This window comes from Acipenser ruthenus, chromosome 23 (assembly GCF_902713425.1).
Source record: "Acipenser ruthenus chromosome 23, fAciRut3.2 maternal haplotype, whole genome shotgun sequence".
Classification (NCBI taxonomy): domain Eukaryota; kingdom Metazoa; phylum Chordata; class Actinopteri; order Acipenseriformes; family Acipenseridae; genus Acipenser; species Acipenser ruthenus.
In genome coordinates this window covers 3706426-3719948 of record NC_081211.1, presented here as the reverse complement: position 1 = coordinate 3719948, position 13523 = coordinate 3706426, and the positions used below count along the sequence as shown (strand labels likewise).

The 13523-nt window shown below is 37.4% G+C and overlaps 1 protein-coding gene across 3 annotated transcripts in view; it reads right to left on the bottom strand.

Annotated features, from left to right (window-relative positions):
• The window catches only part of LOC117413453 (ephrin type-A receptor 7-like), a 111369-nt gene that overhangs the window by 86162 nt on the left and 11684 nt on the right, over nucleotides 1-13523 (bottom strand). The gene's annotated exons all lie outside the window — the stretch shown is intronic.

Below are 13523 nucleotides of genomic sequence, written 5' to 3'. Positions count from 1 at the left end.
ATAAGTACAATAAGTGGCACAATTAAAGTATGTCTGAATATGATTTCATGCCACATTAAGAAACACAAAAAGGACTGGAAAAAAAAAATCTTTATTCACCAGCATCAAAACAATGATGATTCCACAGCAATGATGTAGTAACCCCAGCTGGTAACCAGCACATCCTCAAATACATTTTAAAATGTTTAGAAAACGTGCATGAAACAGGTAATTTGAAGCAATTTTGCTAGTAAAGTTTTTGCCTTTTATAAATTCCTTTTTGTGGTGGTTGGTGGTGGAGTACATCCTAGCAATACCACTAACTCAAGTAGACTAATTTTCTAAGTGTGCAGTACAATGACAAAAATAACTAGTACGAGCAGTGTGCAGGATCTGGAAATGAGGTCAGACAAACAGGAAGTGGGTGTGTCTTCTGTTTTTTGGCGTTGCCAACTTTCTGTCTGACCATGTCCACTTCTAGTTGACCCTACCCATTTCCAGGTTGGACACATGAAAAACAAAGTATAGTACATTTACAGTTTAAATAACATTACTGCTATCTATCAACAAGATCAGCAATCACATATACTTAATATAATTAAAGAACAGCAATAATGTGTCCTAGCTTGCATCTAACTTCCCTAGCCTGTACCCTTCTTAAAGCAGCAGGTGAGTGAATGGATCGGTTTCAGGAATATATTTTGTATTAACAGTCTGTAGAAGCAACACACAATGTGCGTTTCTGTCCCAGGGGTTGAGCTGGTGTGATAATATGAGCAGGTGCATTAAGTGAATGGCCTTCCTATTGCTTTGAAGCCTAGCATTGCTGCAAAAAATTATGGACAGTCATTCTCCTTAATACAATGTCACAGTGTGAAGCCCAAACTAAAGCTTCATTATTTGCTTGGTTTGCAACCGGGCACTGGCAAAGCAACACTGCTCTTGGGCACAATGCAAAGGCTCTTTAGGAGGTATGTAACAGATTCCAGTCTCCAGCAGAGCAGTGTAGCATTGAATACAGAAAAAAAGTTCTTATTTGAGGAGGTGGTTGCTATAAAAATAGTACTAAATGAAGCTTGTCAAAATCAATTACAAACATTTCGACCAGATACCTTTCTCAATATCTTCAATGTAGTTACTGTATAAGAACATGTGAGAAATGTCAGCTCAGCTATAAATGTTTCCTGTAAACTGAGTTTGTATACAATAAACAAGGTGCAAGGTGGATGTTTTGTAGACAGGTGGGGATTGGAATGGACTCTCTTTGAATTCTGAAATTTGAATGCCCTTATGTTTAATTCATTTTTATTTGTCCATTTTGGTATGTTCTGTATCACTGATCTAAGATCAGATAGCTCTGTTGGTGGGTTCAGTTCAGAAAACATTGCTTGTTGGCTAGTTTAATATTTGAACTCCTCATCCTTCAACATTTACATATCAGTCATTGTCAATTAGGGAGACATGTATTCAGCATTTAAAATAATGTACAGTTTACAAGCCTAACAAGACTCAAAACTGTGGATTATTTCAGAGATTAAGATTCTTTTTTTCTGTGTATACCTTGGTACAGAGTACGTCTCATTAAAAACAGTTTAAACATTTGAAAATCGGAACAAACAGTTTTGTTGTGAACGTAGAGTTTGAAAAACAAACATATGTGACAGCAGTGAATAGAATTGTCTCAGCTCAGTAGAATAATGTGTTACGTCGTGGATGACAGCTGCTAAAGTAACACTGGCATCATTTGTCATCATAGGTAAGTGGACAACTTTACCTGGCTTTTTAAAAGTATTTTGTTTCCGTTTTGCCAGTTCGTTCTTGATTACTGTCTTGTGGTTCTAGTAATTAATTCCAGTAAGCGCTTTGTCAGTTGTCTGATGGGTTCTAATTCTTTGTCAGTTGTCTGATTGGTTCTAATTCTTTGTCAGTTGTCGATGGGTTCTAATTCTTTGTCAGTTGTCTGATGGGTTCTAATTCTTTGTCAGTTGTCTGATGGGTTCTAATTCTTTGTCAGTTGTCTGATGGATTCTAATTCTTTTCAGTTGTCTGATGGGTTCTAATTCTTTGTCAGTTGTCTGATGCGTTGGGTTCTAATTCTTTGTCAGCTGTCTGATAGGTTCTCCACTCTAATTCTTTAAAAGGATCGTCACCTCAGTGTTTGAGAGGGTACTGGAATCAAAAGAGATGTTAAGAAATGTCATGCATGTATTAGGCTGATATCCCTTATCAAGCACTGCAGTTCTCTTAGGCCCCTTTCTTTGACCTATCCAATAGTAGATCCATGAACAGATTTCCATTCCCCGCAGGATCACTATGGCATTTCTGCTTTGTATCACAGCTGGGAATTAAATTCAGGGTAAGCATTGTTTGGTGCACAGGCATTTAGTAGGAATGGTTCTACAGAATTGTTACCAGAATCTGCTCTAAGTAACTGGTTCAGTTGAACTCCATAACAGGGAGGCACAGAACTCTGCTTGCCATTTTCTAATTAAACAGGCTGCCCTATAAGTCAGCCATCATAGGAATAACAGTTGATACTGGTTTTCTCTGTTTTAAATGTTAAATGTCTTAAAACAAAAAGGAAGAGATCATTTTAAAAGGTTTTCCAAAGGGAACCACAAAAGCTAGTGGTTGGGTTTCTGAAATATATTTACCCAATACAGTTTACATAATTCTGGGTGTCTGAACCTGATTTTCAATACAAGAAAAAAAGTGCATAATATAATGGGGTGCCAAACAAAGTCTAATACTGCGTGTGTGTTCAGTAACCCTCGATCCAAAAGACGGCTCAATAATTCATTAAAGTGATATATAATAGCTTTTTGTTGTATTGAAACATTTAGGCAAATTGTGCTTTTTTAAAAATAGGGAATTAACAATTTGATAGTCAAGATTAATGAGTTGGCCAGTGTGAAGTTTAAAATGAAAAGAACGCTATCACATACAAAGGGTAATTATGAAAGTGACAGAGTTAATTGAAACAGGTATATAAATGTGTGAAGATGAGGCTGTTGAGAGCAACAGCTACAAGGATGATGAATAACCATTTTCTTAACTTTATGATTATGTTTCCAATGAGTTGTTCTGAATTTGGATATTTCAATACTGATATCTTTTATAAAATAAATCTTGAACAGTCTCTAACTGGCTTTGTTTTTACCTGGAGGATCCTTGTGGATTGGTCATTGAGACTTTAAACTATGTTGACTTCACCTGTTCCAGTACTAAACCACACAGAACCCTATATATGTTACAATGAGAGTATGCTTTTAAGGTACCGAACTGGTACATGGCACATAGACCTACTTGTCTTTTCTGCAAAGTCATTTCTACCAATTAAAAAAAAAAAAAAATCCCTGAAAGGTTGTTGTCCGATACCCTTTTTAAGTCTGACATAGTTCACTGCTCTAAAAAACAATCTAACAGGGATTCCTCAGCACTTTTTTCCTCCTGCTGCATTTTTAATATCATCTTGGCAGCATGTTCCTGAGGGCATGAATTAATCTCTACTTTACCAGCATTTACAATTCACTGCGAAACAGAATTTACTTTGAATATTCCTCATCATTCTTCATCTTTTTTTTTTTTTTTTTTATCAAGCACCGCCTGTTTTAACAGCAGAACGACTCTTTATTAAAAAGTCCAACATGACATGAATTCATTTCAACATACAAATACATTCTGTACATAGTGTAGTGTAATATGACAGCAGTAGGTACTGCAGGCATTTCATTGCCTTTGTTGGCATGGATATAACTAATGCATCTAAAAGCTAGACTGACATGGTTTTGTCCATCAAATAGAGGGTGGTTAACAAAAGTGGGCAAAAGTATAAATACAGGCAAACTTGTTTTAAGACCAGTCAAGTGGAGTGGTCTATATATAAATGTGATATTCAAAAGTGGAACTAATTTGCAAAACAGGTTTTAGATCTGACCATCTGTTTCTGTAGACTGCTTGTGATTAGTCCCTAAAGTAGTTAATAAATGACAGATTGAATCTAAATTATCTAAATTTCTCCCAAACAATTTTATATCTAGAACTACAATGATCACGTCTCCCATTCTGACTGAGGCTCAGTCCTTGTCATGGAGCAGAAGAGGAGTTATTTCACTTCTCACTCCTGGAAAGTTCAATCTTGTATATAAAAGCAATCTCGCTCGGTAACCCTGCTTTTGATACGTTTGTCTATTTTTGTCTGCCTAGCTCTAATCCAGCAAAACAAGCACACAAGTTGCTGTAGACTTTCCAATTTGTTTGAAACTGCAGTGTCCCACTATCGGCTTTAGAGTCTTTAGAAACAGGTGAACAGTACAGATTTAAAGCCTATTTTGCAACCTAGTTCCACTTTTGAAAAATCACATTTGCATATAGACCATCCCACCTGATTGGTTATAAAGCAAGTTTGTGCTTCAACACAAAGGTTAAAAACAACTCACAATTTTTGCTTGTACGAATGTTATACAGTCTACAGGTTACATATGTTGTGGCTGTGTGGTCCAGTGGTTAAAAAAAGGGATTGTAACCAGGAGGTCCCCGGTTCAAATCCCGGCTCAGCCACTGACTCACTGTGTGACCCTGAGCAAGTCACTTATCCTTCTTGTGCTCCGTCTTTCGGGTGAGACGCTGTTGTAAGTGACTCTGCAGCTGATGCATAATTCACACACCCTAGTCTCTGTAAAGTCGCCTTGGATAAAGGCATCTGCTAAATAAACAAATAATAATATGTTACAGTACATGATACAAGGCATACTTTGGTTATAATTAAGCACTAGAACCAAAGAAGGGTGCTTTACTGTCTGGTAAGGCCCACCTCATGCCGAGGTGAGGGCATTTAACCTGACGAAGAAAAAAACAAAACCCTAGTTACACAATCAGCATTTTAAATTGCAAAAAAACCAAGCTGAATACAAAGTCAAGGGAGAAAATCACATATGTTCACTTCAGTACATTCTCAAGTTCTGATTAAATACAATAGTACAATGAATGATTTAAAAGTACAGCTTTATAATGGACACCTATACGTTTTAAAGCGTTCATCCCTTTTGTGTGCTGTATTTCTGGTACATAAAATACACGTCAGATGCATTTGGCAGCCCTAGTCTAAAGTAAACATTTCGCTATGTGAACTGTCACTTGGAATTTGTTGTCGTTGACTAGTTTCATACATTTACCCCGCCAATACATTACCATATTAAAAAAAAAACCTGTCGGACGTCATCATTTAGATGGCTTTCTAATAACACTATTGTCTAGAACTTAAATTGAGGTCATTTTAAAGCTCTGGCAGAAAGGTGCTCTTCATAGTGTGCAGGCACCAATGATCACAGAAGTCGAGACCTTTTCATTTTTTATTAAGCAGGCAAATCTGACTGCCCCTTTTAATGAGAAATGTGAACGTGTCATTACAATTTCATAATTTCAATGCCGAATGGGGTAGAGCGGTTTGCATAAAACTGCTGACTTCTCTTCTCCCTTTTAATTTGCATTCATAATGTAGGGAAACTGAGAGGTTGTCTCTTACATGTACCCTTGGAGACCCAAGCTTTTCCCCATATACCTTTATTGAGAAAGAAATGGACTGCGTATCATTTTTTTCATATCTTTGTGATGTACCATTACCCATGGTTGTTGTGGTGAAATCATAGTAAAAGTGTACTTAAAACAAGTAGATAGGGGAAAACACTTTGTTGTCTCTCGTTAGCTATTAACACTATCTCTACTGCTCTGTATATTTACGCTAACTTGAGTAAAGCACATTTATCTTGCCATTCCACTATACATTTCAAGGGACCACTTTTTGATTTCTTTGTTACTCTCCTGAGCACTATGTATTGTATCTGGACCCCATCTGAGCCTCACACTCACAGTGGCATCCAGTGGAATGTTCTTTATCGTTTAGAATTTTAAATGGTGTTCTTTTCCTTTCAGAGAAAAATAACGCTACTCACGATTTGGAGTAAATAGCTTTAGGAATATTTACTGTATAAAGGTTTAATTACTGCTGGGATAATCTAACATGAAATACTGTACTACTATTATGGCTTCTGGTAGACTTTTGCGATATCATTCTAGTTTCTTTGATTACATGATGTTAAACAAAAGATCTAAATTATGTTCATATGGTTTTATATTATGTGTCAATCCTAAAATTCTAGGGGATGCAAAACTTTTGGCCATAGCTGTATGTTTAGGTCTAACTGCACTGAATGGCTTCTAATTGTATTGACACTGAAACAAGTAAGAGATTGTTCTCTGCAAACATTGCACGTAAAAATAAATAACAAGAATCAACAGCCCTAATCTTGTCCCCAAGGCAGCTCCTTAAGAACCTCTACTGTTTGCAGGATTAACACTGTTTGATCTGTGGGTCACACATGTTCTTTACCAGAGCAAGCCTTCAGAATGATGAGCAAAGAAATAATGAAGATATGTGCTGTTGCACTCCAGATCGTATTTATTCTCTGTTTCAGACCATTTTTAAACAGTCCAATTACTAAAACGAGACATCACCCTTGAGTATGGCTGACTTCATATTGAACAACATTAAGCTATGTCACAGTCCCACAGTTTTATGGAGCAGTATTTCTTTTTAAGTGTTTTTTTATGTCCTGGAAACCTTCGCAGAAATGACAGGTTGGCAAAATTAGAGTTATGTCTGAAAGCATTTTTCAACATTCAGTTTATAAAAAGACATTAAACACTCTGATTGTGTATATATATATATTGTAACAGATTTCCACTCACACGGGTTTGTGCCCCTTTAAAAATACGACCCAGCACACAGAAATGGATTTTCTTGCGCGGTTGCGCTAATTTTTTAATAAACACAAAAATAAAACAAATACACAAAATAAACACCTAGCTCTGTACGAGCACTAACTAACACACGGGAACACCCTTCCTAACACGGGACAGCTAAGCTGTTTTCCCGACTTTTCAAAAACCACAAACTTAAACACCCAGATTTGACACCGCACTTACTTTTCTTCTCTGGCTACTCGGAGACAGAGCACCTCTTCTGCCTCCTTGTACTCAGCAGCCCCAAGCAGACTGCTTGCTCTCCTTTTAAACTCCCGCACCTGGACCTAATTTTTAATAACGCCCAGGTGCGGATGATAATTAACAATAAAACAATTAAACTAAACAATAAGCAAATCAATTAGCAAATTAAGTGAAACAATAAGGCAATACAAATCAAACAAAAAGGTGCATTTTCACAAGTTTTTCTTTGCAGGGAGGTTTTAACCCCCTCCCTGTCGTCTCTCACCACCCGCTATATTACAATATATATATATAATTATTATTATTATTATTTTTTTTTTTTTTTTTTGTGAGAACCTTTTAAAAATATAAATGCCAGAGCAAACACTCCACCCGGCTCAAACAGAATAAATGAAGCATGTTGCCATCATGAAGGAAACCAAATAACCCCCTGTGGAAGGGTGGTGGGTAATTCACTGACACACAGGACACAGAGAAGTAATTTAGCAGTTTTATTATGGGATCTCAATTTCTTTTCAGCCCGCAGAGGGCGCTGTTGTCTGTGGTCTGCCGTACCAACTATGGTAGCGAGAGAGCCACAACTATACCGGGGGCGGTACAGGATACAGTGTTTCAAACAAAACAATAATCAAAAGGCGAAAGGAACAGGGAAAATAAAACACAGTAAACAAAACTACAAATAAAAGGTGCTGCGCTCGGCAGCTTCACCCCAACCGTCGCTACCCGCACGGCCCGGGTCTCCGTCCTACACTAGCGGCTCCCTCAGCCTGCTATACACCTTTTACCGGGGCTGCCCAAAGTTTTTCCCCCGCTACCGCTAATTCTTTTATTTATTTATTTTTTTCTTGTTGGGATTTCCGTCCCCGCAGTTTTTTCTCCAGCGCTTCCGCACACCTTTTACGTCTCAGAGGGCAGACCTGAGGGAACAGCAGAATGTTAACTTATAGGGCCAGCAATTCCCCCAAGACCCGCCTCTCAACTCAGAGAAAAGGAAAGCCCGCACACCCACTCTCCCACCTCTCCGTGTCACTGCCATGACTGACAGGCGGATATTGACGGGCTGCTGCCCTCTCCCTGCAGCACTATGAACACATCAGAAGAGTCAGCACAGGTCTCCCCCTGTAACACCCCCCCTACTGCGAGACTACAAAGTGGAATATCGATGGGTTATCTATTAATACAACTTGAAGGTGCTAAAAGCTACTCGGCACCTTCCACTTAGAAAGGAAGGTGAACGGTAGGGCGTATAGAAGATGCTCACAAGACACGGATGCAGATTAAAAAAAAGATTATTTGGGTCCATGTTCTGATATCTCCCTGAATTTCTAGTATTCCCTTACAGCCTGTCAAACGTGACTACTTTATGCATTTCTCTGATGACTGATATCATCGACTTTGAAAGGAAATTAACATTAAAATGCACAGGAAAGATAAGCACCTAAAAGAGTTAACCCAGAATGCAGCCCAATTGCTTAAGCAATTACACAAGCAGAATGAGCCTAAAAAATGCACTTTTAGCACTGTTATTTTCCACTGCCTATTTTTAATAGTAAATCATAAACTCTTCGCTAATTAATCGTGCATTCAGTATTTCTACGTGTGTAAGAAGCTAGCAGTGCACATGCTGTTTTTAGACGTTTTCTTGCATGGATTGATGTTTGAGTATGGATTAGAAAACTCCTTCATACAGTAACTGTGGGGAAATGAAACATACACAGTTCCAAATTGTTATAACAAAGTGTTACCCCAAAACAGCTATCCCCTGGCGAATGATATGAGCATAATTATTTGCAAGCGCACATTGTCATGATGTGCAATGTAAATAGTGTTAGATGTTTAGCTTGACAACAATCTTGGAAGTTATTTAACTGTTTTCTCGCACACTTCAAACACAGTACCTGGAATGTGTGCATCCTGGATAAAACTGCTGTCTTTTCTATCTATAGGCCAGCCCCACCTTTTTTTCTCAACCCTGCTTGAGAGAGGACACTAAGTAAGAAAACATTTTTGCTTGCAAAACACGGCCAATCTGTGGCCTCCTGAGAGACTGCAAACAAAGGTATCAATAATTCAAGTCCATTTAGATGTAGGTATTCGAAACAAAAACAACTCGATGGAAATCACTTTTGATCCCTGCCAGCTGGGCTAGAATCAATGTATGGAAACGCCACTCTAAAGCCCTTTAAGGTTCTAATGTGTATGCTGCACTCCTTACAAATGTAATTGTTTCTTAACAGAAATGTATACAAGCCATATCAATATGAGCAACGCACCTACAGCACAGGCAATATAAATCAATGTGGTATTAGCCAGGGGTGAAATTCTGCAGGTACTCAGTACCTATTTTGATGCGATAATGGGACTTATTTTACCTGATTTTCAGCCAATGCTCATGCATTCCATCCACTCTTACAGTTGTTTATTTTACACAGTCCACTCGTGTTCTGTTAGGAGACTAAACAATCATTAAAATACTAATCGAAATGAACCAATGGCAATCTCTTTACCTTGGTTCTTGGTGACAAGATCACGAGAAGTTATTTGGCAGCTTTGGTGCCAATCATTATTAAACCAAGCAGTCAGTCTCACCTCCCTATGGATTTGTATAATTGGTCAGTAACATTATTAGTACCCTCCCCTGATAGACTAATACTTCTTTAAGACAGTTGTTCACTGAATGGAAGACATCTGAAGTAGTTTACTGTTACGAAATCTTTAATTTAGTCTCCAGATTAATGTATCTTTTTTTTTCTTTTAAACCTTCAAAACAATGAATATAGCCATTTTCTGGGGCATGTGAAATCAAATCCAGTAAAATGTGTATCAATGAATTCTGGTAACCGCTCTGCAAAGAAAAATAATATATCATTATTTTCTTAATGTACATGATGAAACTGGTAAGTCACTGAGTAATGTTGCCCCCATAAAGATAAAAAAGAAAGTCATACTCGTGTCCACGCTAGCTACGTAAAGCTTTGTCATGTTAAATTAAACTCTTCAGAAATCCAGTTGGTTAATGATTTAGAAGCTGATTGACCATTCTGCAAGAGAATATTATTTTACAATTATAAGTAGCTTGTTAAATAACAGTAATCACTGTTGTTGCTCTTAATGTAACGTTTGTAATATTTTCGTTTGTATATCTGAAAGCATTCGATTACAGTAAATCTATTTCACTTTTCCAATGTTGATGAAGGCTGTAGCAGCTAAATGCACCCACTATTCTCCCTTTATTTGCTTAATAAACTCATCATTTTTAAACAGGTTTATGGCGATTCATAACGTAGAGTGTTAATTTAAGTATTTTCCCTGCTGAATAGTACATCTGTTTTAAATATATAATATATATATATATCCTGAAAGTGTGTGGCAACAATCACGCCATGCTAAATAAATCAATTGAAGAACATGTACAGTATGTATAACACTGACAAAATTCCATCACATTTCCTCTTGTTCAGCTTTGAAAAGCCTTTTCAAAAGCTATTTTTTTCTGGAGTAGTTCATGGTAATTAATATAGACAGAAACACAACAGAGAAGCACACAGAATATATAATTGAGGAATAAGTAATAAGTAAAAAGAACAAAAACAAAACACACACAATAGGGATATGTGTTCTAATCCAAGGCTATCAGTGTAGGATGGCTAGGTCCTGGTGTAGGCACGTACCCAGGGTATGGAAAGTATAGGGATGATTTCAGAGAATATATCATTTTCAGTACACCTTTTTGTTAATAGTAGTGCCTGTTACATAAAACATGTCAGCCTCTACTGTGCATTGTCTGACTAAGACCTTTTTGATATATTTTTTTTATATAATATCACCTCTTTTTTTGTAGGATATCTTGAAACAAAACTCCCTCTCCAGTTACTGCATAGTGTAATACTACAGTACATGACTGAGTGATACATGCAGAGGATACAAGTCAGCTTCTTTGTTTATGGTGAATTGGTTATATTTGGTGAATCTGGTGATTTTGGTGATTTTTTTTTGTTTCCTATTAAAAAAATATTGTCTATCGATATCTATACATTTTTGAAGTATTTATTGTATTTATTTTTAATGTTTACATCCGGCTGCGCATAGGAGTACCTGCAGGGTTTTTTTTTGAGATTTTCCCCCCTGGTATTAGCCCAATGTACCAGACAGCATTTCTGTTCAGTAAAGATTTTTTTTCAAGCATTTCTCTATATATATTGATTGATGGATGATTTTATGAGTGGGAAGGAAAGGCAATTCTTCAGAGGTTTATGAGCCTTCAATTAACAATTAATCAATCTAAAAGCTAAACGTGTTTAAGACAAAAGGTAAAATTCTCATTAAATTATCTTCTGTTATTTTGCCAATACTGTACCTCCAAAACTTTATTATATAGGTTTAAATAGTGGCCCATGCTGCCCATAAGAAACTACTGTACATTGTGCGAGTTCCTAATATGACCTGTGAATGGATAACTGGGCTTTTTAATGTGTGTGTGTGGGGGGTGATGGTGTGTCATTATTAATATTTATAACTCCTACTTAACAAGCCTCAATTTCCCTTAAGTATTTGCAATACAAGTGCCTTGCAAGGTTACAGATGACAACTCATGATAATGTAAACTGTGCACACAGGATTTGTGCCCCTTCCAGCCACAACATAGGTGTTCCATGCCAAGGTGACCTCTGTGTCTGGTCACTAGGCCTCAAGCCTCCTTTGCGAGCGGGACACAATGCTGATATTCACAAGTCACTGCTGATACAGCTTCTCAGGACTCAGCCTGCAAGCTCGTCTTCATTTCACTATATCTTTACAGCTGGGAGACGCAGATTACAGAATAACAGTGGATTTTAGCATTTCGAGAACAAAATCGAATTCCTTCTATTCATCCGTGTTGATGTAACTCCTGAAAAGCTACATTATTTGTGATTTCCATTACAATGCAAACAATAAATAAAGATGTTTGTCCCTCGAAATAACTGTCACCATCACTAAGGCACTCAGTACTACTAAGCTTATATACAGTATGTTGCAGCGTTACAAGTAGAACAAGGCATTTCAAATGAATATCTAGTAAGTCCAGCTCCAGCTATAGCACTGCACAGCTCAACTGATGTTCAAGGACTTGTAACCCATAACAACCTATATATTGGTTTGACTGGTACACATATTAAATTCAATTACTGCTCTCGTGTTGCTTAGCGTATTGAACGCCAATGCTTGGTGTAGAGAATTCAATATTACTTTATCTTTGCAGTTATTTTAAAAAACAAAAACAACATATAAATTAATGCTTAAATGTCATGTTTTATTTTGTCTCTTTTAATCACCGGCTGTCGAACGTTAAAAGCTTCAAGCTCTGTCAGTCGAACCCTTGAAAATCTTCAGAGAAGGTCATGCTCAAGCTGTTTTTTGACTGAATCGTTACATTTCAAACCAGGCTCGTAACAGACAAGCAGTCTTTATCTGCATCATTCCCTACAACATGTCTCACAGCCCTGGCCCGCTATGCCCTGCTGACAAGGTTCCAAACTGCGCTATAGATCACTGCCTGCTGATAGAACTGCACTTCAGCTGGTGTCTGGAGGTGGCCACTTTACATGTTTTCCTTCTTGTAAAGGGAAGTCATATTCCACTAGACCAGAGGTTTTCAACCTTTTTTTCAAACTGTACCCCTTCTGTCGGCAGGTTTCAGCTTAAGTACCCCTTACAATTTTGCTCACTGAATTGAGCATCCTACATTAAGCAGTATGAAAAGCTATACTGCCTTATTGTGCAACAGTTTAAAAAAAAAAAAAAACTTATGGCCTACTCCACTCTCCCTATGCTTGATAGGGAAATGGTGTGCTCCCCTTCATATGGTACAAAAGCCCAGTACTAGATGTGCCCACTAATCAGATTCATTAAAGTACATCAGCACCCATTCAATTACTTCTGGTTATGGGGATGTTAATACTGTATTCACACAATGTAAATAATGGAGCGATCATCACAAATTGAAAACGTGATTGCGAATGAAATGAATGCCAACCACATGGTTTCAGTACGTGTTTATCATGCATCATTTAGGTAGCGTCGATAGGGCAGAAGAAAACATAAACTGCTCTAGGCCGTCCCTGATTAATGCTGTCACTTTATTTGTAATGAAAACAACCAAATTACACTAAAAGTTTAAACCTGGACACATTTCAATTTAGTTTTAAACTAAAAACTAAACCCAGAGATATCTTACCCTAAATGAATGATCTTCCTTCACCAAAGACATTTTCAACATGATGATCACTATAGCATTATACAGGTAGGGCAAGTAACATACTTTTGCAATGCAAGGTTGAATTAATATCCCAATGTCAGTTTTACTTTTTCATTGCAGGGCTTTGATCCAAGGTTGTGCTTCTTTGGAACACCGGCACAATCATCTTAAAGGGGCTGTAACCTCATCTGGCTTCTAAAAGAGTGGCAAGCTTTTAAAGCAGATGTTAATCTCAGCAATAAAAAAAAGGTTTAATTGTCTCCAGTCACTGAAAGTCAGGTGCAGATTATCCCATGGGAGCAGA